Genomic DNA, 22337 nt, shown 5'->3' with positions numbered 1-22337 from the left:
TGAAAACATAAAATCCCCTCCCACAAAAAAAACCTCAACAAATCCTAAGCAGGACAATCACAAAGAAAACCAGTGATAAAGAGAAAATCTTAAAAAGAGGCCAGAGGAAAAAAAGTTTAAGTACAGGGGAAGAAAGATAAGAATAATCAGACTTCTCATCAGAAACAATGCTGAAAGAAAAACATGTCAATCTAGAATTATATACCAAGTGAAAATATCCTTCAAAATACCAAGGCAAACCACTGTACATCCAACCAAAATGGCTATATCCAAGACAGACTGCCCCAAATGCTGACAAGGATGTAAGGCAAAACTGCAACTCTCATACATCGTTGGTAGGAGTGTAAAACAAAACAGCCAACTTGGGAAAAGATTTGGCAATATACTCTAACTATCCTATAACCCAATAATCGCACTCCTAGGTATTTACCCAAGAGGAAAGAAACCATATATAGCCACACACCAAAGACTTGCACACATTGTTTGTTGCAGCTTTATTTGCAACAGCTAGGAACTGAAAACAGCCCAGGTGTGCCTTAATAGAAGAATAAAGATACAAACTACCCACACATGCAGTAACATAGATGAATCTCAAAAAGATTAGGCTGAGTAAAAGAAACCTTAGACAAGTAAGTACTACAGAACTATTTATGTGAAATTCTGGAGCAAGCTAAACTAATCTACAATGAAAGCTCTCAGAGCAGTCATTGATTTGGGAGGGTGATGTAGTGGCAGGAACTGACTAGGATCTATAACTTGATAGGACTTTGTGTTGCAAAGGTATATGCATTTGTCAAAACTCACAGAATGGTATATGTGGCAGATTGTATTTTCCAAAGATGGCCACCACAACATAACCCACCCCACATGCTCTTCTAACAAGGTAACACTGGCATTGCCCATCAGGTGGTGGGGTCTATGTCCGTTCACCTTGAATTTGAGTGGCCTTTGTGACTCTTTTGGTCAAGAAAGTATGGTGAAAGTAAGTGCTCTGTGACTTTTAATGTTAGCCCATAAAAATGCCAGGCACTTTTGCCTTGCTCTCTTGAGATACTCACTCTTGGAATCTAGCCACCATACAGCAAGGAAGCCAGCCAACTGGCAAGAAAGCTAAACAATCACATATAAAGGCAATATGTAAGTGTTCTACACCAGAGCTCCAGCTGAAGTTGTAATTGACAGCAAGCATCAATCTCCAGATGTGTAAGCAAGCCTTCAGATGGATGATTCCCGCCTCCAGTCATCAAATTACCCCAGCCAGTCATCAAGCCATTTCAGCTGACATGCCTGAAGCCAAGATAAGCTATCCTTACCAATCTCTGCTCAAAGTACAGATTAATACGCAAAATAAATGACTGCTGATGTTTAAGGCACTAAGTTTGGGATGACTTGTTACACAGCAATAGATAACTGGAACAATATACTAAACAGTTAAATTCAATATACTAAATTCAGTTAATAATACTAAATTACTAAGTTTCAGTTGACAATATACATGCTGAAGTTAAGGATGAGTTATACTAACACCTGCAACTTACTTCATACAGCATCCAAAAAATAAATTAATAGATAAATGGATAGATATGAGACAAAGTAAATATACATTACATCCTACAATTATTTCACATTTGTGTAGGTTTGAAAATTTTCCTAATGAAATGTTAAAGAATGAAATAAAGGGATTTCATAAATAAAAGCTGAAAGGTTTTTTTGGCCAGTAGACCTGCACTTTAGAAATTTTTTAATTTTTCAAGTAGAAGGAAAATAACACCAGATAGAAACTTGGGTCCATGCAAAGGAATCTACACAAATCTACATGAAGGAAAAGGAATGACAATGGTAAATATGAGCCTAAATATCAAAGAACGTTACTCTTGGTTTTTAAATTTCTTTACCAAACAGTTGACCATTTAAAAAAATAATTACAAATTCTATTGTGGAATTTGCAACTTATATAGAAGTAAAATGTAGTAAGACTACAGTAGCAAAGAGGATAAGGGAGGGTAAATGAATTTATACTGTTCTAGAATTCTCACATTTTACTCTAAGAAGTATAACATTTTTGAAGGTAGACTGGGATAAACTAAGGTGAATATTGCAAATACTAGTGCAACCACTAAAAAAAAAGAAAAGAAGAGGTATAAGCTAATAGTGGAGATAAAACAGACTTCTAAAAAAATGCTCAATCCAAAAGAAAACAAGAAAGGAAGAAAAAAATAAAGAAGTATAGACAGGACCAATAGAAAACAAATAGTAAGTTGGTAGTCTTAAATCCAACCATATTGACAATTACAATAAATGTAAATGGACTGAACACAAATTAAAAAGCAGAGATTGTAAAAATCAATCAAAAAGCAAGATGCAACTATATGCTATCTAAAAGAAAGACATAGTAAATATAATGACAGATAAGTTGAAAGTAAAGAGAGAACAAAAGATATAATATGCAAACATGAATCATAAGAAAGGAGCAGCTATACTAATACCAGACACAAAAGAGACTTTAGGACAAGGAACATTACCAGATATCAACACAGACATTTCATAATGATAAAGAATCAATTCATCAAGGAGATCTAACAGTCCTAAATGTGAATGCACCTAGCAACAAAGCTTCAGAATACATGAAGCAAAAACGGACAGAACTCAAAGGAAATAGCAAGTTCACAATTATAGTTGATTTCAACACTTCTCTCTTGATAATTAATAAGTAACCAAAAAAATCAGTAATGATACAGAAGGAATACATATATCTATCTACCAAAGGACTCGTATCCTGAAAAGGAAAATAATGCACAAAATATCTGGATACTCACAAAAGAAGATATACACATGGCCAAAAATTACATGACAACTTCTGAACATCATTAATCATCAAGGAAATGTAAATCAAAACCACAACGACACTTCACACCCATTAGTATGGCAATTATTAAAAAAACAACAATAATATGTTAAGTGTTGGCAAGGATGTGGTGAAACTGCAATCCTTGTGCACTGCTGATGGGAATGTAAAACGCTACAGCCACTGTGGAAAATGGTATGTTGGTTCCTCAAAAAAATTAAACATAGAACTACCACATGACCCAGCAATTCCACTCCTAGGTGTATCCCCAAAAGAACTGAAAGCAGGGACTTGAAAAGATATTACACCCCTGTTGATAGCAGCACTATTTACAAAAGGAGGAAGCAACTTAAGTGTCCATCAGTGAATGAATGGTTAAACAAAATGTGGTATATACATAAATGGAATTATGTATTCAGCCTTAAAAAGGAAGGAAATTCTGATACATGCTATAATATGGGTGAACCTTGAAGACATTACGCTAAGTGAAATAAACCAGAAGCAAAGGACAAATACTGTATGATTCTACTTATACGAGAACCTAGAATAGTCAAATTCATAGAGAAAGAAAGTAAAATAGTGATTACCAAGGGCTGGAGGGAGGGGGAAGATAATGTGGAGTTACTGCTTAATGGGTAAAGAGTTTCAGTTTGGGAAGATGAAAAAGTTCCAGAGGTGGATAAGAGTGATGACTGCACAACAATGTGAATGTACTTTATGCCAATGATCTGTACACATAAAAATGGTTAATATGATAAATTTTATGTTATGTATATTTTACTACAGTTAAAGAAAAAGAACCTGCAAGGAGATACCACTACACATCCATCAGAATGTCTGCAACTTGAGAGTATCAAATGCTGACAAGGATTTGGAAGAAATGGAACTCTCATACATTGCCGGTGGGAATGCAAAATGGTATAACCATTTGGAAAAGTTTGTCAGTTGCTTATAAAGTTAACATAAACTTACCATGTGATCCAGTAATTCCAATTTAAGGCATTTACCCTAGAGAAATGAAAACACGTTCACACAAAGACACATGTGCAAAGAGTACCTTATTCACAACAGCCAAAACTGGAGAAAATCTAAATGCTCACCAAAAAAATGAACAAACTTTGGTCTAGCCATACCGTATTCAAAAAAAAAAAAACAGTGATAAACACAAAATGGAGGAATCTCAAACACATGCTAAGCAAACGAAGCCAAACAAAAAGAGTATATACCGTATGATTCCATTTATATGCAATTCCAGAAGAGGCAAAACTTTAATAAGCAGATCAGTGGTTGCCTGGAGCCAAGAGGCAGGAACGACTACAAAGGGACATGAGGAAATTTGGGGAGGGTAATTCAAATGTTTTGTATTTTGACTGTGGTGGTAGTTACAGTGTATATATGTGTCAAAATACATCAAATTATACACTTTAAAATGGGTGCACTTTATTGGATGTAAATTATACTTCAATAAACTTGACTTCAGTTTATGAAAACTTAATATATAAAAAGGTAGCATTTTAAATCAGTGTGGAAAGGATCCTTTATGTGGTCTAGAGAATTGGCTACCCAGTGGAAAAAAAAAAGGTAGATATTTTCACATCATACCCAAAAATACGCCAAATGCAATTCAGATCTAACCCCAAACCATACCATATCCAAAAATACGTTGAATATACTCAGATCTAAATCTATAAATCTAAACCTATGAAGTCACCTCATTAAAGTGCTAGAAAAAAATACAGGAGATTATTTTTATATCATCTTTATAAGCATGCTGAAACTCCAAAGTCATAAAAGACAGATTAACCTACATCAAAATTTTAAAATTTCACATGATTAGACACTATAAAGTTAAAAGATAAATGATAGATGATGAGACAATATTTGCAAATTATAAAAGATAAAAGATCAAATAATGATATATAAAAAGTGCCTATAAACAAGATTAAACAAAGAATAACAGAAAATGAACCCCAAAATCCAGGAAATTTCATAAGGCTATCTATAAATATTCAAATATTGAAGAAAACTTTATATATACATAAAATAAATAAGCAACGAGGTAAATGAGCCATCCCATACAGTGTGCTGGGAATGAAACTTAACAAAAATAATTTTTAGAGAGTAATTAGCAGCATCTATCAAATTTTTAAGCTGACATAGCCTAATGGTCTAACAATCATATTTGTAAAAATCTACCTTATAGAAATAATGAGTACCATTATTTGTGACAGCAAAAATGGAAAACAACCTAAATTCCACATAAAAAAGTTATAATGTATTATGAACTCTGAGTTAGTTTCTAGCTCAGTTCTAAAGACTGACAGAACTCATAAGACTTACAGTCTTACATCTCAAGTTTACTCCAGGAAGAATGTTTATTAAGGTCCAATTTCCCATATTTAACATTCTTTTCCTTTCTTGTTTTTTATCTTCCTGTTTTTTCCCCCAAGTTTATATGGTAAAATTATCTGTGGTTTTTGTGGGCATGTGATGTGATGCATAGATTTAATGCAGTAATTAAAAATAATTATTCCATTCCATTCTCTCAGGTGCTCTGGCCAAAACCTCAGTGTCATCTTTTACTCCTCCCTTTATTTCACACAAACATCTGATCTATTACCAAATCCTATGGGCTATCGTTTCAACATTTATCAATAATTTAACCACTTCTTACCAACCTCACTGGCATTACCCTGTCCAACCCATCACCACCTCTTAACTATATTACTGTAGCTTACTAATTGCTTTCTTGATTATGCCTTTGTCCTCTTTCAGTGTATGCTTCACATGGCAGCCAAAGAGATCTTGTTAAAACACTGGTCAGACCTTTTCACTCCTCTGCTCAAAAATCTTCAATGGGGCCAGTCCCGGATGCCTACTGGGTAAGGTCAGCATGCTTCTGCTTCAGCCACTGGGGTTCGGTTCCTGGCTGCAGACCTTCACCAGTCTGTCGGTGGCCATGCTGTGCTGGTGGCACACATACTAAAAAATAGAGGAAGACTGGCAGGGACGTTAGCTCAGGGTGTATCTTCCTCAGGGGGAAAAAAAAAAAAAAAAACCTTCAATGGTTTCCCATCTCACTCAAAGGTAAAAGTCAAACTTATTAGGACCCAATGATCTGTAACCTACATTCTCTGACTCTACTTCCCATCATTTACTTTTCTAAACCCACACTGGCCACCTCACTGTTCCTCAAACACATTAGGCATTCTCTCACTTCAGGGTTTCCGTATTGACTACTCTGCCTGAAATGCTCTTCCTCCAGATATCCACATGGCTAGCTCTCTCATCTCCCTCAGTTCTTTATTCAAGTTATCATCTCAGTGAGGTTTTCGCTGGCCACCTTAAAATCTGCACTCAGCCATTCTACCCCAAATACTTTATATCCCACTTCCCCTATTTATTTTTTCTCCATTCAATATATTTTACATATCATGTTTATGATCTCTCTTTCCCTACATATAAATTCCATGAACACGAGTTTGAGTGGGTTTTGTATACTGCTGTCTCCACTAGCACCTAGAAAAATGCCTATGACACAGTAGGTGCTCAATAAATATTTGCTAAGTGAATGAGGTAGATGCCTATGTAGCCATTCACATGGAAAGATTCCTATAACACATTGTTAAGAGAAAAAAACAAGTTGTACAGAACACAAGTTCAGTACAAAAATCTATATACAAGCTGAAAATGAAATTAAGAAAACAATTCCAGGGCCGGCCCCGTGGCTTAGCGGTTGGGTGCCCGTGCTCCACTGCTGGCGGCCCGGGTTCGGATTCTGGGCGCGCGCCCCACATGCAGCAGCTGGAATGATGTGCAACTATGACATGCAGCTATCTGCTGGGGCTTTGGGGACAAAAAGGAGGAGGATTGGCAATAAACGTTAGCTCAGAGGCGGTCTTCCTCAGCCAAAAAAAAAAAAAAGAGGAGGATTAGCATGGATGTTAGCTCAGGGCTGATCTTCCTTGGAAAAAAAAAGAAAACAATTCCATTAGCAATAACATAAAAAAGAATAAATCTCTGGGGCCGGCCCGGTGGCACAAGCGGTTAGGTGTGCATGCTCCGCTGCGGCAGCCTGGGGTTCGCAGGTTCGGATCCCCGGCACGCACCAACGCACTGCTTGGCAAGCCATGCTGTGGCAGCGTCCCATATAAAGTGGAGGAAGATGGGCGCGGATGCTGGTCCAGGGCCAGTCTTCCTCAGCAAAAAAGGAGGAGGATTGGCAGATGTTAGCACAGGGCTGATCTCCTCACAAAAAAAAAAAAAAAAAAGAATAAAATTCTTAGAAATATATTTCTTTTTTTTTTTTTAAAGATTTTACTTATTTATTTTTTCCCCCCAAAGCCCCAGTAGATAGTTGTATGTCATAGTTGCACATTCTTCTAGCTGCTGTATGTGGGACGCAGCCTCAGCATGGCCGGAGAAGCGGTGCGTTGGTGCGCGCCCGGGATCCGAACCCCGGGCCGCCGGCAGCAGAGCACGCGCACTTAACTGCTAAGCCACGGGGCCGGCCCTAGAAATATATTTCTTTTGAACAAAAGAATAAGACCTATATACTGAAAAGTACAAAACACACAAAAAATTAAAGACCTAAATAAATGAAGACATCTCACACTCACAAATCAAGACATAATACTATTGAGGTAGCAATACTCCTCAAATAGATCTACAGATTCAACACAAATCCTATCAAAATCCCAGCTGCCCTTTGTGTAGATATTGACAAGCTAACTCTAAAAGTCACAGAAATTCAAGAAACCCAGATAGCCAAAACAGTCTGAAAAAAGAAGAATGAAGTTTAAATATTCACATTTCCCAATTCAAAACTTACTACAAATCTACAGTAATGAAGAATGTGTTAGTGGCTGAAGAACAGACATACAGCTCAATGGAAGAGAACTGAAGTCCAAAATAAACTCTTACATTTATGGTCAACAGATTTTCAATAAGTGTGCCAAGACAATTCAATGGGAAAGAATAGTCTTTTCAACAAATGGTGCTGGGGATCCACACGTAAAAGAATCAGTTGGGAGCCAGCCCTGATGGTCTAGTGGTTCAAGTTTGGCACACTCCACTTTGGCAGCCCGGGTTCAGTTCCCACAGAACCACACCACTTGTCTGTCAGTAGCCCTGCTGTGGCGGGAGTTCACATAGAAGCATTAGAAGGACTTACAACTAGAATATGTAATTATGTACTGGGGCTTTGGGGAGAAAAAAAAGAGAGAGAGGAAGACTGGTAACAGATTCTAGCTCAGGGTGAATCTTTCCTAGGAAAAAAAGAATGAAGTTGGACCCCTACCTCACACCACACCATATGCAGAAATTAACTCAAAACAGATGACAGACCCAAATATAACAGATAAAACTACAAAACTCTTAGAAGAAAACAGGTATAAATCTTTATGACCTTGGATTAGGCCATGATTTCTTAGATAACAACACCAAAGGCAACAAAAGAAAAACAGATAAATTGGACTTCACCAAAATTTAAAACTTGCATGCTTCAAAGGAAACAATCATAAAAGTGAAAAGACAACCTATAGAATGGGGGAAAATATTTGGAAATCGTATATCTGATAAGGGACTTGTATCCAGAACATATGAAAACACTTAAGGGGCTGGCCCGGTGGTGTAGTGGTTAAGTTTGCATGCTCTGTTTTGGTGGCCCGGGGTTCGTGGGTTTGGATCCTGGGCGCGCACCTACACACCGCTCATCAAGCCATGCTGTGGTAGCATCCCACATAGAAAATAGAGGAAGACTGGCACAGATGTTAGCTCAGGGACCACCTTCCTCAAGCAAAAAGAGGAATATTGGCAACAGATGTTAGCTCAGGGCCAATCTTCCTCACACACACACACACACACACACAAAAAAAAACTTAAAACCCAACAATTCAAAAAAAAAAAAAAATGACCCAACTTAAAAATAGCAAAGCATATGAACAGACCTTCTTCTCGAAAGAAGACAGCCAATCAGCACACAAAATGACACTCATCATTATTAGTCATTAAACAAAAGTGAAAAAAAACCACAAAGAGATACCTTCACACTGACAAGAATGGCTAAAATAAAAGGGACAGACAATAAGTTTTGGCAAGGAAGTAAAGAAGCCAGAAAGAACTCTCACGTATTGCTGATGGAATTGTAAACCGGTGCAGCCACTTTGAAAAAGAGTTTGGCAGTTCCTCAAAATGTTAAACATAGTTACCTTATGACCCAGCAGTTTCACTCCTAGGTATATACCCAAGAGATGTGAATATATATGTCCACAGAAAAGCTTGTATATGAATGTTCATAGCAATATGATTCATAATAGAAAATGGAAACAATCCAAATAGTTATCAACTGATGACTGAATGAACAGTATGTGTATACAGTCATGCATCATGACAGGAAAACATTCTGAGAACTGCACGGTTAGGCAATTTCATCACTGTGTGATCACAGAGTATACTTACACAAACCTAGATGGTATAGCCTACTGCACACCTACGTTATATGGTACTAATCTTACTGAACCACCACTGTATATGTGGTCCATCACTGACCAAAACGTTGTTAGGTGGCACATGACTGTATTCACACAATGTAATATTATGCAGCCGTAAAAAGGAATGAAGTACTGTTATATGCTCCAACATGAATGAAGCTCGAAAATACTATGCTAAGAAGCCAAACACAAAAGAACACATTTTATAATTCCATTCATATGAAATGTCCAGAATAGGCAAATCCATACAGAAAGAAAGTAGATCGGTGGTTTCCAGGGGCTGGAGGATGGGAGAAAAGGGAATGACTACTAACAGGTACAGGGTTTCTTTTTAGGATGATGAAAATGTTCTAAAATTAGACAGTGGTGATGGCTGAACAACTGGATATACTAAAACACACCGAACTGTACACTTTTAAAGGGTGAATTTTATGGTACGTGCATTATATCTGAATAAAGTTGGAAATTGTAAAAAACATATGGCATGATTTTTCTCAATCCTTCCAAAAAGGGAAAAGAGCTACGTGTAACTGTACTTATACATATATATTTGTTTTGTATTTGCCAGGCATTTTTATGCTTTTCTACACTTAAATTTGACAACTGTTAAGTTCTGGAATGGGCTAAGAAGAGAAAACTTTCACTCCTTTTTATACTTAAAAATATACATTTATTTATTTATCTGTATTTCCTCTCAAAAACAATTCTACATGCTGATATTTGAAAGGTGGGGGGAAAACCAACCACAAAATACAAGAGGCTCTCTGGAAATATAAAAATGTTAGAATTCCTGGTTTTATGATTTATGGGAATAATCTAACCTAATATTTAAAATTGAGGCTATGCTGGTAAATCTAGGTTGTATGGTCACACACATATAGAAACAGAACTTTGGGATCACAATCACTGTGTACTGGAAAAGAACTGAACTCTCACTCTTAAGTGGCCCTTAGTCCTCCCCTCCCTCTGGGTTCTGTGAACATTTCCAAAAGTAAATAAGCTTTTTTACCTACCTGAATATAGAAAGCAAACTCATGATCTGCCAATATGAATGCCATCTTTCCCCAATAAGATACTTTTACTTAAGTAGTATTTTCTTATGTTGCTTACTAGCAGTGAGACAATCTTATCTGAGTGTAGATCTCAAGGCTCATCTACAGAGATCCTTTATAAAGACCAAATTATCAGAATTATTTCAATTTCCTGGCTTTAATGATAAATCACTTATTCTAGTCAACAAATCTATGATCTGAAAACAGAAGCAAATGTGCCACATAGTCCTAATAATTTATTTTTGTGAAACTTTCCTCTAGGTTCTTTTTGCACTACAGTTGATTTGAGTTCAATCTTACACAGTGCCTAACCTAAAATTAAACCTAGAATTATGCTAGTTTTCAGTTTGTTACATGCACACAAAAAAAGACATGTAATACAATATACTAAAAGAACTAAAGGTAGGTGGGTTTTTCTTGAAATAATCATGAACATATACTTTCAGGTTTAATTTATTATATTTCATCTGCCTATCAAATGTAGCACCTAAACTGATAAAATTTTATTTAAGGATAACAAAAGACCATTGTCTTCTAATTTAATTTCAAAATGCCTTTAAGAAAATTTACCACATACAATTTTCAGTGAACTAGACTGCATTTGTTAAAAAGATAGAAAATTGTTGTTCTAAAGACCATCCATACTTGAAGGACATAAATATTAAACACTGAGGAAATTTAATCTTATATTAATGTCTAGTAAAATACTTCAGTGTAGCCTAATTAAAAATTTTCTTTTGAGCAGCTATCAACTGGAGTAATATTTCTAATTGGAAAATAAAAATGCAATTCTGACCAATCAGTCTATGAACATTCATTCATCCAGCACTCACAAATGCCTGAAACTGCACATGAAAAAAAAAATGAGACAGCATTTACTTTTCTCATAGAATCTTCAATTCAGGAGTAAAGAAATTATTAATTTCAGTTGAGATAAGTACTTACTCAGGAAACGCAGGATTCAGTAACAGTATAATACAAGGGAGCCCTAAAACCAGTGAATTCAAGATTTTCAAGGAAGGCTTCTGAGTAATCTTTAGGCTGAGCCCTAAAGGACGGGTAAAATTGTTGCCTAATTGTGTTCCAGGAAGATTGAAATGCATTGGGAAAGGGTTTGGCACAAGGAGGAGGTTAGATAGCTCAAAAAACTCAAAAAAAAGGCCAGTATTCTTAGATGGTTCTGAACAAAGCTGAGTGTGGAGGAAGGTAAGGCTAAGGAGGTAGAGATCCAGATGAGGTGGGACCTTTTAGGCCAATTAAGGATTCTGAATTTTATTGCAAAAGCAACAGAAAGCCAGAGAAGAATTTTAAATAGAAAGTAACAATGTAAGACTTGTATTTTTAAAAGATTACTTGAAAAGACAAGAATTGTTATTCGTTCATAATAAGCCAAAAGAATTACAAACTATTAGAACTGATGAAGTTCACCCAAGTTGATGGATACAAAATCAACACCAACAATGATCAAAAGGGATAGACAAAAGAAGATGCTATTTGAAAAGCAAAAAAAAAAAAAAAAAATCAAATATCTAGGAACAAATTTAATCAAGTATGTGTAAAAGGCATTTACGAAGAAAACTGCAAAATATAGAATCAAATAAATGGCAAGATAAACCATGTCGATTCTCAAGTTAATTTATATATTCAATGCAATTCCAATTAATCTCCCCAAAGGAACTCCATAAACTGGTCTTAAATTATTATGCAACAGTAAAAGTCTAAGAAGAGTCAAGACAGTTCTGAAAATGAATAAAGGGCGGGTGCTCTGACTCCCAGATTTCAAAGCTTAATATAAAGCTATTTAAAATAAAACAATGTAGTACTGATGTTAAAAAAAAAAAAAAGACAAAAAAATTAAATGAAAGAGAATAAAGGGCCTAAAACCAAACCCAAGCATAACGCAGATGACACAGGTTGACACTAAAAAAAAAATGAATGGTGATAGAATTCAATACTTAATGTTGGGACAACTAGCTTTCCATATGAAAAAAAAAATTGATTCCTAATTCCTTCCCAGATAGACCTAAATGCAATAAACCAAACAACAAAATCCTCTCACCTATTAGCAGACAATATAAAAAGGAAATTTCTTGAACAAATAACACAACGCATAAAGGAAAAGACTCATGATTTTCACATCAAAAACTGAGATTCTATATCCCCAAAGAGAATACCACACTAGGCAGTAAGTAGGATTGTGTATTTTATTCTTATTCTGATAACTTTCCGAGCTGCATTGTGAAGTGAGGTTGGATAAGATGATCTCCAAGGTCCTTTACAACATAAATAGTCTCTTATTTTCTTTTTAAAACATTTCTTTAATTTATGAAACACTGAAAACATACAGAAAATAATAAAATTCCTATCTATTTATCCACCACCCAGAATTAATAATCAAGGAAATGCAAATTAAAATGAGATGTTTTAAATCCATCAAATTAGCAAAAAGTTTTAAATCTGACAATCCCAAGTATTGGCTAGCATGCTGGAAAAAGAAATGCCTATGTACTGCTGATAAAGTATATATTGATATAACTTGTGTGTGGGGGGGGGAGTGGGAGGAAGATCAGCCCTGAGCTAACATCCATGCCAATCCTCCTCTTTTTGCTGAGGAAGACTGGCTCTGAGCTAATATCCGTGCCCATCTTCCTCCACTTTAAAAGGGAACGCCACCACAGCATGGCCTGACAAGCGGTGCGTCGGTGCATGCCCGGGATCCAAACCCGGACGGCCAGCAGCGAGTGTGCACACTTAACTGCTACGCCACGGGGCCGGCCCCTTGACATAACTATTTTAGAGAAGAATTCAGCAGTATTTAGTAAAGTTAAAGATAATCACAATCTATTCCCTAGCAATTTCACTTCTGTGACTCTTCCCAAAGAAACACCTGCATAAAGAAATGTGTAAAAATGATCACTGCAGCATTATTCATAATAGCAAAAAAAGGAAACAACTCAAAATATCCATCAATAGTGGGACATGTACATTTTATATATCCATACAATGGACTACCATACAGCAGTGAAACTGAAAAAACTAGAGCTACACGCATCAACACATACATCCCAAAAAATACTAAGTGAACAAAAAGCTGACGAAATGCATGCACAATACTTTGTAAAAATTTAAAACACAAAAACCAACACCATGGATATCACTTAAAGATACATGTACACCTATACAGTAAAAGTATAAACAAGGATATAAAATATAGAACCCTTGGGATAGTTATTACCTTAGGTAAAGAGAGAGGGTAATAGGACTTGGGGTGGGGGGTGACGTTGCTACAAATGAATATTTAAGATTGCATTTGTTTCCCAAAGGATCAAAATTGGCTATAAATTCTGGGTGGTGGGCAAATGAGTATTTGCTATATTACTTACTGCATGTTTTAAATATTTTATAATTAAAATATATACATATATTTTTAAAAGAAAAAAATGAGCATATAATATACAAACTGAAAATTACCTTGGAGATCATCTAATCCAACCTACTTTCTTTATAAAAGAACTAAGGAAAGATATCAGAATAAGAATATAAAATAAGTACTATTGTAGTCACGGCAATTTTAAACACATACCAGGTGTTTAAAATAGAACTTAGGGGAATTAGATCTTGATTATTTGAGAGAACCCTGCTAGGCTACAGTGATCAGCCCCAATTTCTCAAAACCTGATGTCAGCTAGAAATATGGAGAACACACACACTCCTCCTAGGAATGCCTCATCAAATTCAGCACAGGCAGTAAAATGAGGCTATAGTCAGTCTTTGGCCCACTGTCCAGGCTGACCCCTAGTCCTATCTCTACTTAAAATTACTTAAAGTTCAGAAGCCTAAAGGATTGTTCCTGATCATACTTAGTTCATTAGCGCACAGCAAATATCTAAAAGTAGTCCTGAACTAACTAGGAAGTAGTTCATTCACCTAGCACTCACAAATACCTAAAACTGCACATATGAAAAAACATGAGACAGATAGCAAATGTTTACTGTTCTCACAGAATCTTCAATTCAGCAGTAAAGAAACTAATCTCAGTTGAGGTAAGTGACCTATATATTCTCCAGTTGAGATCCATCTATTTTTAAGCTCACCCTTCCTACATCTAGCCCAAAGATGGAAGAGGAATTTTCGGGAGGAGGGAGTAGACTGACTCCGAACTGAGTTAAATGAGACCATAAGATTTTACTTTCTCATTCTGAAGATAATTTGAAACACAGTACACTGGGCAATAATTAAATTTAAAGAAATATATAATAATATGATTTGAAACACGGAAATGTAGTTTTATGTGTATAAAAGACTAAAGTTAGCTCAGTTTTTCCAATATATTATACTTAAGTGTTCTCATTTCAACACTATAGTCAACTTTTAAGAAGCACTTCCATTCTGTCAAGGACAGTATATCCCTACCTTAGCTACCAAACTTTATCCATTTAATTTTCTATTTTCCCTCTCTGTTCTTTACGTTCATTTAATACGTGTCCTAGTCCATTTGGGGTGCTGTAACAAAATACCATAGACTGGGTGGCTTATAAACAACAGAAATTTATTTCTCACAGTCCTGGAGTCTGTGAAGTCCAAAATCAAGGCTCCGGCAGATTCAGTGTCTGGTGAGAACCAGCTTCCTGGTTCATAGAGAGCTGTCTTCTGGCTGGATCCTCACTTGGCAGAAGAGGCGAGGGAGCTCTCTGGAGTCTTTTATAAGGGCACTAATCCCATTCACGAGGGATCCGCTCTCATGACCTAATCACCTCCCAAAGACCCCATCTCCTAATACTATCAGATTGGGGGTTAGAATTTCAACATATGAATTTTGGAGGAACGTAAAAATTCAGTCTACAGCAATATGTCATGGACATAGCAAATGTGTAAGAAACTGAATATGAATAAAGCAGCTTAAGTAATTAGGGATACTTCATTTCTTAGAAGCTCTAAATTTGGGTTATCTAAAACAGCACAGTTTCTATCACCAACATGGAATATGACACATTGTCAGTTCCCTTCAGAAAACCAGAAAAGAAAAATGTTACCCAATTAATCTTTGTGTGAAATAGGATTTATCAATTAGTATACATCACATAACAATAGGTGCTCAAAAGACATGTATTTTTTTAATTCCCAGAACAAAAACTTTAAATATTTAGCAAAAGTTAAGTATTTAACATCCTTAATGATGGCACACTGTAAGGTTATCAAGAATGGCACATACACACACAGAGACACAATAAATAGAATTCTTAAGAAAAAAGTACTAAGATAATTAATAAGCTGGAAATAACCCATATTTCTCCCTATGACCCATTAGCTCTATATAGAAAACAGTGCTGGGCATTTCACCCTTTCCCTTCCAAAGAACAGGATTATGTTTTACATCTGATAAGAGACAGGAAAGCATTTGCTGGCAGTATGAAGAAATTCTTGTAGTGGTATCTGCAGTGCTAGAGGTATCATCTGAGAAGAAAATAAAGAACATCAGTTTTAGAGAGGGAGCTAGAGTGCAAGGAAGTGACAAAATGTGACATTTGTCCATACTGAATGGTACATACATGGTTGTTATATTATCCTCTGTATTGTCTATATATTTAATTTGGGGGGAAATTCAGACTTTATTCTGCATCACAAAGAATATAAAAATAAATGAGGTAGGATAGTGGCTACAGTCCACAAGGGCAATTCTAAGACTACCTTCTCACATTCAAGAGGAAGGCTGCCGAGGTAAAGGCTATTAGAAGCTTGAAACAGATAAGCCATCCCTTTTGATACAAAGAGACAGAAGTCATCAAATGAAAAGAACATGTGTGGAAGTACAGCACTGGGAGCATCTTCATTCAGTCCCCGGCTATGTAACTTGTGTGCAGCACTACTTGTCTCAAATGTGAAAAGGAACATCTTGAATTATTGAAAGAATATACAATGGGCGTACATTAAGAACTAAAAAAGAGCTACAAGCCTGCATACCAAAGAGACAGGTCAAAAAATTTTTTGATGTTTTATTTCTGTAAACATAAAGGGATCTGTGCTTGACTAACCTCAATTATCGCAAAGGGTACAGAAGATCAACTTATGGAACATGCTGAACTGTTTAGAGTCATCACGTTGGACTCCACACTGGCCAGCCCAGAGTTGCATTTAAGGAAGATTTTATCCTACTTGTATAATAAGTGTTCAGGGCTCATACACTACCTCCATGCTTTTATTTGAGCACAGATGCTGACTTTAATTTACAAGTCTCACACAGGATTCTCTCCTAACTATGATCCACATGTGATGTTTATATGAGATTCCAGCAGATTTCCTAGAACTGAACTTCTGGTATGATATTATCTAGTACGGTTCTGTGTCTCCAAAACTGCTTTTCCTTTCAGGTCAACCTTATGATTCACTTGCTATTTATCAAATTAACAGGAGAGGTCAAAAGTAAAGCAAATTACAGATGGGATTTCACTTTGGATTAATAATAATGAATAACACATGACTAACTATTAAGATCAATTATTTATTTCAAATGTAGTTACCAAATTGAAAATAAATTCACACACTAGATATTTCCCAAAATAATATTTCTATGAAAAGGTTAAAATATTAATAGAAAAAAGCAGAAAAATATACCAAGGTTCCAATCACTTGACTACCACTAACCAACTTGTTTTCTTGGGCAAGTCACTAAATCAGTTGTAAGGTCACTTTAGAGAGTATTAATCCACTTTTTCTAAGAATGACCACATTCAAAAAACATAATCCTCTGAAACAGACAAAGCAAGTATCACCTTCATTTGACAGAAGGAACAGAACAAAGGCTTAGAGCGCTAAATGACCTACTCATGACCAACTAGAAAGCTAGAGAGGAAGGATGAATCCACGATCTTCCGACACCAAAGGTAGTGCTTCTTCATCCACACCAATGGTTCTCGGTGGCTTTTGTTCACTGAACCTGTTGAGACTCTGAAGCACTTAAAATTTCACATATAATTATAGAAGTTCACAGTCACAAGGCTTAAAATCAAACAATAATAACTGCCAGCTAAATCTCATTTGCCAACATTAAGTATTCCCAAGAAAAAAAAAGTACTAGCTTTATTTCATTCTCAGATAGGCCTTATACTTAATAATCTTCTTTTTGACTTATTATCCATAATGGTATTTACTTGTTAAAAATAACTTACATCAAAGCACTATAGGTGACATTTCTGAGATTAAATGAAAATGAAAGCTGGCAAAGAAATTTATTATGTATTTATTTATTTTAATTATTTTATTGAGGTCACATTGGTTTATAACATTGTGTAAATTTCAGGTGTACATATCTGATAAGGAGTTAATTTCCAAAATATATAAAGGACTCATACAACTCAACAACAAAAAAAACCCAATCAGGGGGCCGGTCTGGTGGTGTAGTGGTTAAGTTCGCGCACTCTGCTTCAGCGGCCTGGGGTTCGCAGGTTCAGTTCTCAGGAGTGACCTAGCACCGCTTATCAAGCCATGCTGTGGCAAGTGTCCCACATATAAAGTAAAGGAAGATGGGCACAGATGTTAGCCCAGGGCCAATCTTCCTCAGCAAAAAGAGGATTGGCAACAGATGTTAGCTCAGGGCTAATCTTCCTCACCAAAAAAAAAAAAAAAAAAAAAAGATCAAAAAATGGGCAGAGGATATGAAGAGACATTTTTCCAAAGAAGATATACAGATGGCCAACAGGCACATGAAAAAATGTTCAACATCACTAATTATTAGAGAAATGCAAATCTAAACTATGAGATATTATGTATTTATTAATAAATCATTTCATTAAAAAAACATTTATATAGCATCCTTAAGTCTTTCAAACATCTCATGTTTTGGATGTAAGATATAATTTTGTATATTAACACTATTTCTATTTATTATAACTTTACTGTATTTCTTTTATTAGAAGAAAAAGCTCCATTTCCTGCACTAACTGCTATGGTCAGAGACGGTCCCCTGATGGCATCTTGTGAAGGCTGCCTTCTAGGAATAGTGTAGAAAACACTCACATATATCCAAAAAGGTGGGTAGGTAATCACAAAGCAAAGTAACTACTCCTCCCAACAGGTAGGACAGAACATATGCCATTGTGTGCAAAGCGTCCTGAACTGGGTGTCTTTGAGGAAACCATTTTAAAGCTTTGCACTTCAATTTCCTCATGGGTAAAATGAATGGAGTAACTGACCTCAAGGATGGTCCTACCGAGGTTTAAAACTTCTAGGAATCTATAACCAGAAGACAGAATGATAGTCACCTCAGAAAAATATCAGAGTATTTACAGGCAACTGCCAAAGTAAATCTATTTTTTATTTTACACACACACACACACACACACACTCTCTCTAAAACACTATGTGCCAGATACTGGGTAGTGGACTGGGACCAAGATATGAAGTATCTGGCACGCGCCAGTTGTAAAAAGAAAGGGGTAAAACAATATTCTTTCGAATAGCAGCTGCAGGCAGGTGTTGCGTCCACACAACTGCCCTAAGATTGAAAGGGCATGGGAGAATGAGACTCCATTATGTGATGGGGTTTCACAAAATATGGAGTTATGTGGAGAAAAGTCACTAGCTTATAAGCTTCCAAAAGACAGAGACATGTTTCTTGTCTCTGTAGCCCCTACACCTAGCTCAGCTCACAGTAGCCACAGTACGTACCTAATAAATGTTAGCTGACCATTTACTGATTTACTGATAACTAATTCATCCATACTCTGGTAACACACTCTCTGGCAAACACCAGGAGTCCTTGACCTTAAAGCGTGAGTTTACAGCTAGTGAGAAAGAAAACAAACAATGTCAAGGATAATATGCTAGAGTCCACTGTATATAAGGGGCTTTGAGACCATTCAGAAACACCAGGTTGGAAGACTTCAAAGAATAATACTTATAAAGTGCCTACACATTAGGCATTTTACATACTTTAATCCTTATAACAACTGTGACTGAGTTTCACCATCCCATTTTACAGATGACAAAACTGCAGCTCACCAAGATTAAGTAACTTGCCAAGGGTCAGACAACTAGAGTAAGACCAGAATTAAAAGCAGGATCTAATTCCAAAGCTATGTCCACTGTACATACCATAATGTCTTTAATTTTTATATTTTATCTTTACATTTGCAGTGGAGGGCGTGGGGATTGTCAAATCAGCCAAAACACTGTTGTCGTGAATCATCATGAAAAGAGCATCTAAGCATTTACCCAAGTATTCTACTTGAAAAAATCACTTCTGAAAATGTCTTCACTCACAAAAATCAGAAAACCAACTTTTTAATAGCCACATACATACTTAATGTTTCTACATTTTGACGTATGCAAGTATAGGTCTAAACAAAAGTGTGCAACTGAAGAACATAACTAGTAATCATTTAAGAAAAGAGCCACTTGTAAATATCATTTCAAGTGCTTGGGTTGAAAAATTTATGTATGATCCATAGTTCTGGATTATTCCACTGACTCCATATTGAGAGAAACAGCAAATTATTCCAGATTTTTTTTGAGGGGAGAGAGGATTTTTTTTTTTTTGGAAGGGAGAGAGGAGAGGTCATTTAGAAATGATATAAACTTTAAGAAATACAACTGATTAAATGTTACATGTCAAAGACACTGCAGGTACCCAACAGTGGACTTGTTAAATAGACTGCACAAGTGGGTGAGAATGTGTTCCTTACACTCGGGCCTAGTAAAAACTCTTACTTAAGAAATTATTTTTTAAGCCATGAGAAAAAGTGAAGAATTTAAGAGAGAGAAAATAAAAGCAGCTTACAAGACCTCTGAAAAAGAATCAGAACACTCTCAATTTGTATCTCTGTGTAAACTCCTCAGGAACAGGTAATGTCCACAGGATGGTGTACAGACTAATACTTAGCACACTAATGCTAGTTAATAAGTATTGACACAATAAGACTTTCTTAGATCACATTCTAAATTTGTAAACAGATAATCATTATTTCTTGTTTTTGTTTTGTCGTGATTATTAGCTTCTTTAAAGGGCTTCTGGTCACCTTTTCAGCTTATCAGCACCATCATTAATATTGTATTCATTACATTAAAAATGTGATAAGTAGCTCAGATTTACAAGCAGGATCTAATTCCAAAGTTATTTCCACTATACATACCATGATAAAACTTTCTATCTTCCTAAATTCTAAACTTTTTTACATGGCTTACAAAATAATCTAAGTTAAGGGCACTTGCTAGTCATAGGTGTGAGATCAACACTTCTCATCCCACTTGTCAATTCACTCAACAAGATTTATTGGGTATCCACAGTCTTTGACACCTAACTTTTTAACAGTTGTACTTCTAAACTTTAGGTCATTTTCACTCTAAGCCCCCTCTCTGCCCCCCAAAAATCCTGGAATAATGTGCGGCTTCCCTCTATATTGCAAGCAGTGGAGTGATTCAAAATTATGGGTCATAGCCATATTCCTTCATGATTGATTGAGGGTAACCTGGGACTGCAAATCTCATATGCTATTACGTAGGTTACATTTTCAACAGCACCCTAGCCACTTAATAAATACAAGTCCAAATAGACTTTGTAATGTTTCTATTTTAGCATGCCCATAGGACGTTTTAAAAAAATCAGAGACTAAATTATCTTTCGAGGATCCTATCTTTCCCGCGTCTATATTAAAATTATTTTTAACAATATTATGGACTAAAGCATTTGCCACACTCAGTTCTGACTTTACCAACAAAAACCTCCAAACCATGACGAGGAAAGAGACCTTTTCATTTTCTCAACTGAAAAGGAGGTGGGGGGGGGAGGCCAACTGTTTGCAGGTTTGCATTTACAGTCTCTGGCAAACCCAGGAGCTCACGTTTAATTTCAGAATCCCCATGAGTAATCTGTGAACACAACCCTTAGGTTTGATTTCCCACTTCATTCGCCCCCCCTACCCACCAGTCCACTCCCAAAACCCCAACCCACCAAAGCCCACGTCTAAATATTTCTTTACCAAGAGGGCCCAAGCCTGGAAACCACCGAGCAAGAGCTCCCCTAAGAAGTAAAAGGCCAGCTTGGGCGCAGGCCGGCTCCGCGAGCCCCGCTCCAAGGAGGGGCCCCTCTCGACGCCCTGCACGCCCCGCCCCGCTCCGGGGCCGCTCGGTCCCCTCGGGCGACAAAACCCTCCCTCCGGCGCTCAGCCAGGACTGACAGTTACAGCAGCAGCAAGCGCTGCTACCAGAGGCCTACTTCTGGCACCTGCCCCTCCAGACCACGCGCCCCAAACACTCGCCCTGGCGGGGGTGGGGGCGCCCCCACCCTCGCCAAGCCGACCCCGAAGGGTGGCCTGGGCGACAGAGGAGACGAAAGGAGGGGCCGCCCGGCCTCCCCTACCAGGCCCGTCCTCGGCTGCACTGACCTGTGGTCGCCCCCGCGCCTGGGCTGCGGCCCTCACAGCAGCGGCCGCCTCACTGGTCGTCGTCGTCGCCCTCGCCTGCCGCCTCCGCCCGCCACCGCCTCGTTCCCTGTCGCTGCCTCCACCGCCGGGGCTCATGCGGGACCCGCGCTTCCTTCTCCGGAGACCGAGGCCGGGAAAGGGCGCGTCGGGGCCGCAGAAAAGCCCGCGCTCGTCGCCAGCCGCCGCCGCGCCGCTGCCTGTCCACACCGGGGACTCCGGGGCCCGCCTGGCCGGGGTAGGCTGCGAGCCGCTCCGAGCGCGGCCCCGAGGAGGAGCCGAGGGAGGCGCGCCGCCCGCGCTGTGAGCGCCGGGTCGGCAGAGGTGAAGCGCAAGGCGGCGGCGGCGGCGGCGGATGGCTACGCAGCAGCGGGGCGCGCGCGCGAGAGGAGGGCGGTGTGTCGAGCTTCTGGCGAAAGGGATTCAGACTCTGTCTTCTGCAGTCACCCCGAGCCCAGCGCCACCATCTTGGGAAAAACGCGGATCTCGCGGCCGCGGCGCAAGCCGGGAGGACTGGCTGGGCGGGCCGAGTATC

The 22337-nt window shown here is 37.7% G+C and overlaps 1 protein-coding gene across 4 annotated transcripts in view; it reads right to left on the bottom strand.

The window, feature by feature from the left end:
* Positions 1 to 21912, bottom strand: part of UBE3A (ubiquitin protein ligase E3A) — a 155087-nt gene extending 133175 nt beyond the window's left edge. For 3 of the 4 annotated variants that reach the window (XM_087428807.1, XM_014781030.2, XM_004421913.3), the window contains exon 1: positions 21767 to 21912. The gene's annotated coding sequence lies outside the window, so the exon portion shown is untranslated. The remainder of the gene's footprint in view (positions 1 to 21766) is intronic. The other variant, XM_087428806.1, reaches the window with a different exon arrangement.
* Positions 21913 to 22337: the final 425 nt, after the last annotated feature.

This window comes from Ceratotherium simum, chromosome 3, assembly GCF_057802395.1.
Source record: "Ceratotherium simum simum isolate JZ-2026a chromosome 3, ASM5780239v1, whole genome shotgun sequence".
Taxonomy (NCBI): Eukaryota; Metazoa; Chordata; class Mammalia; order Perissodactyla; family Rhinocerotidae; genus Ceratotherium; species Ceratotherium simum.
This window is presented reverse-complemented; position numbering and strand designations above follow the sequence as displayed.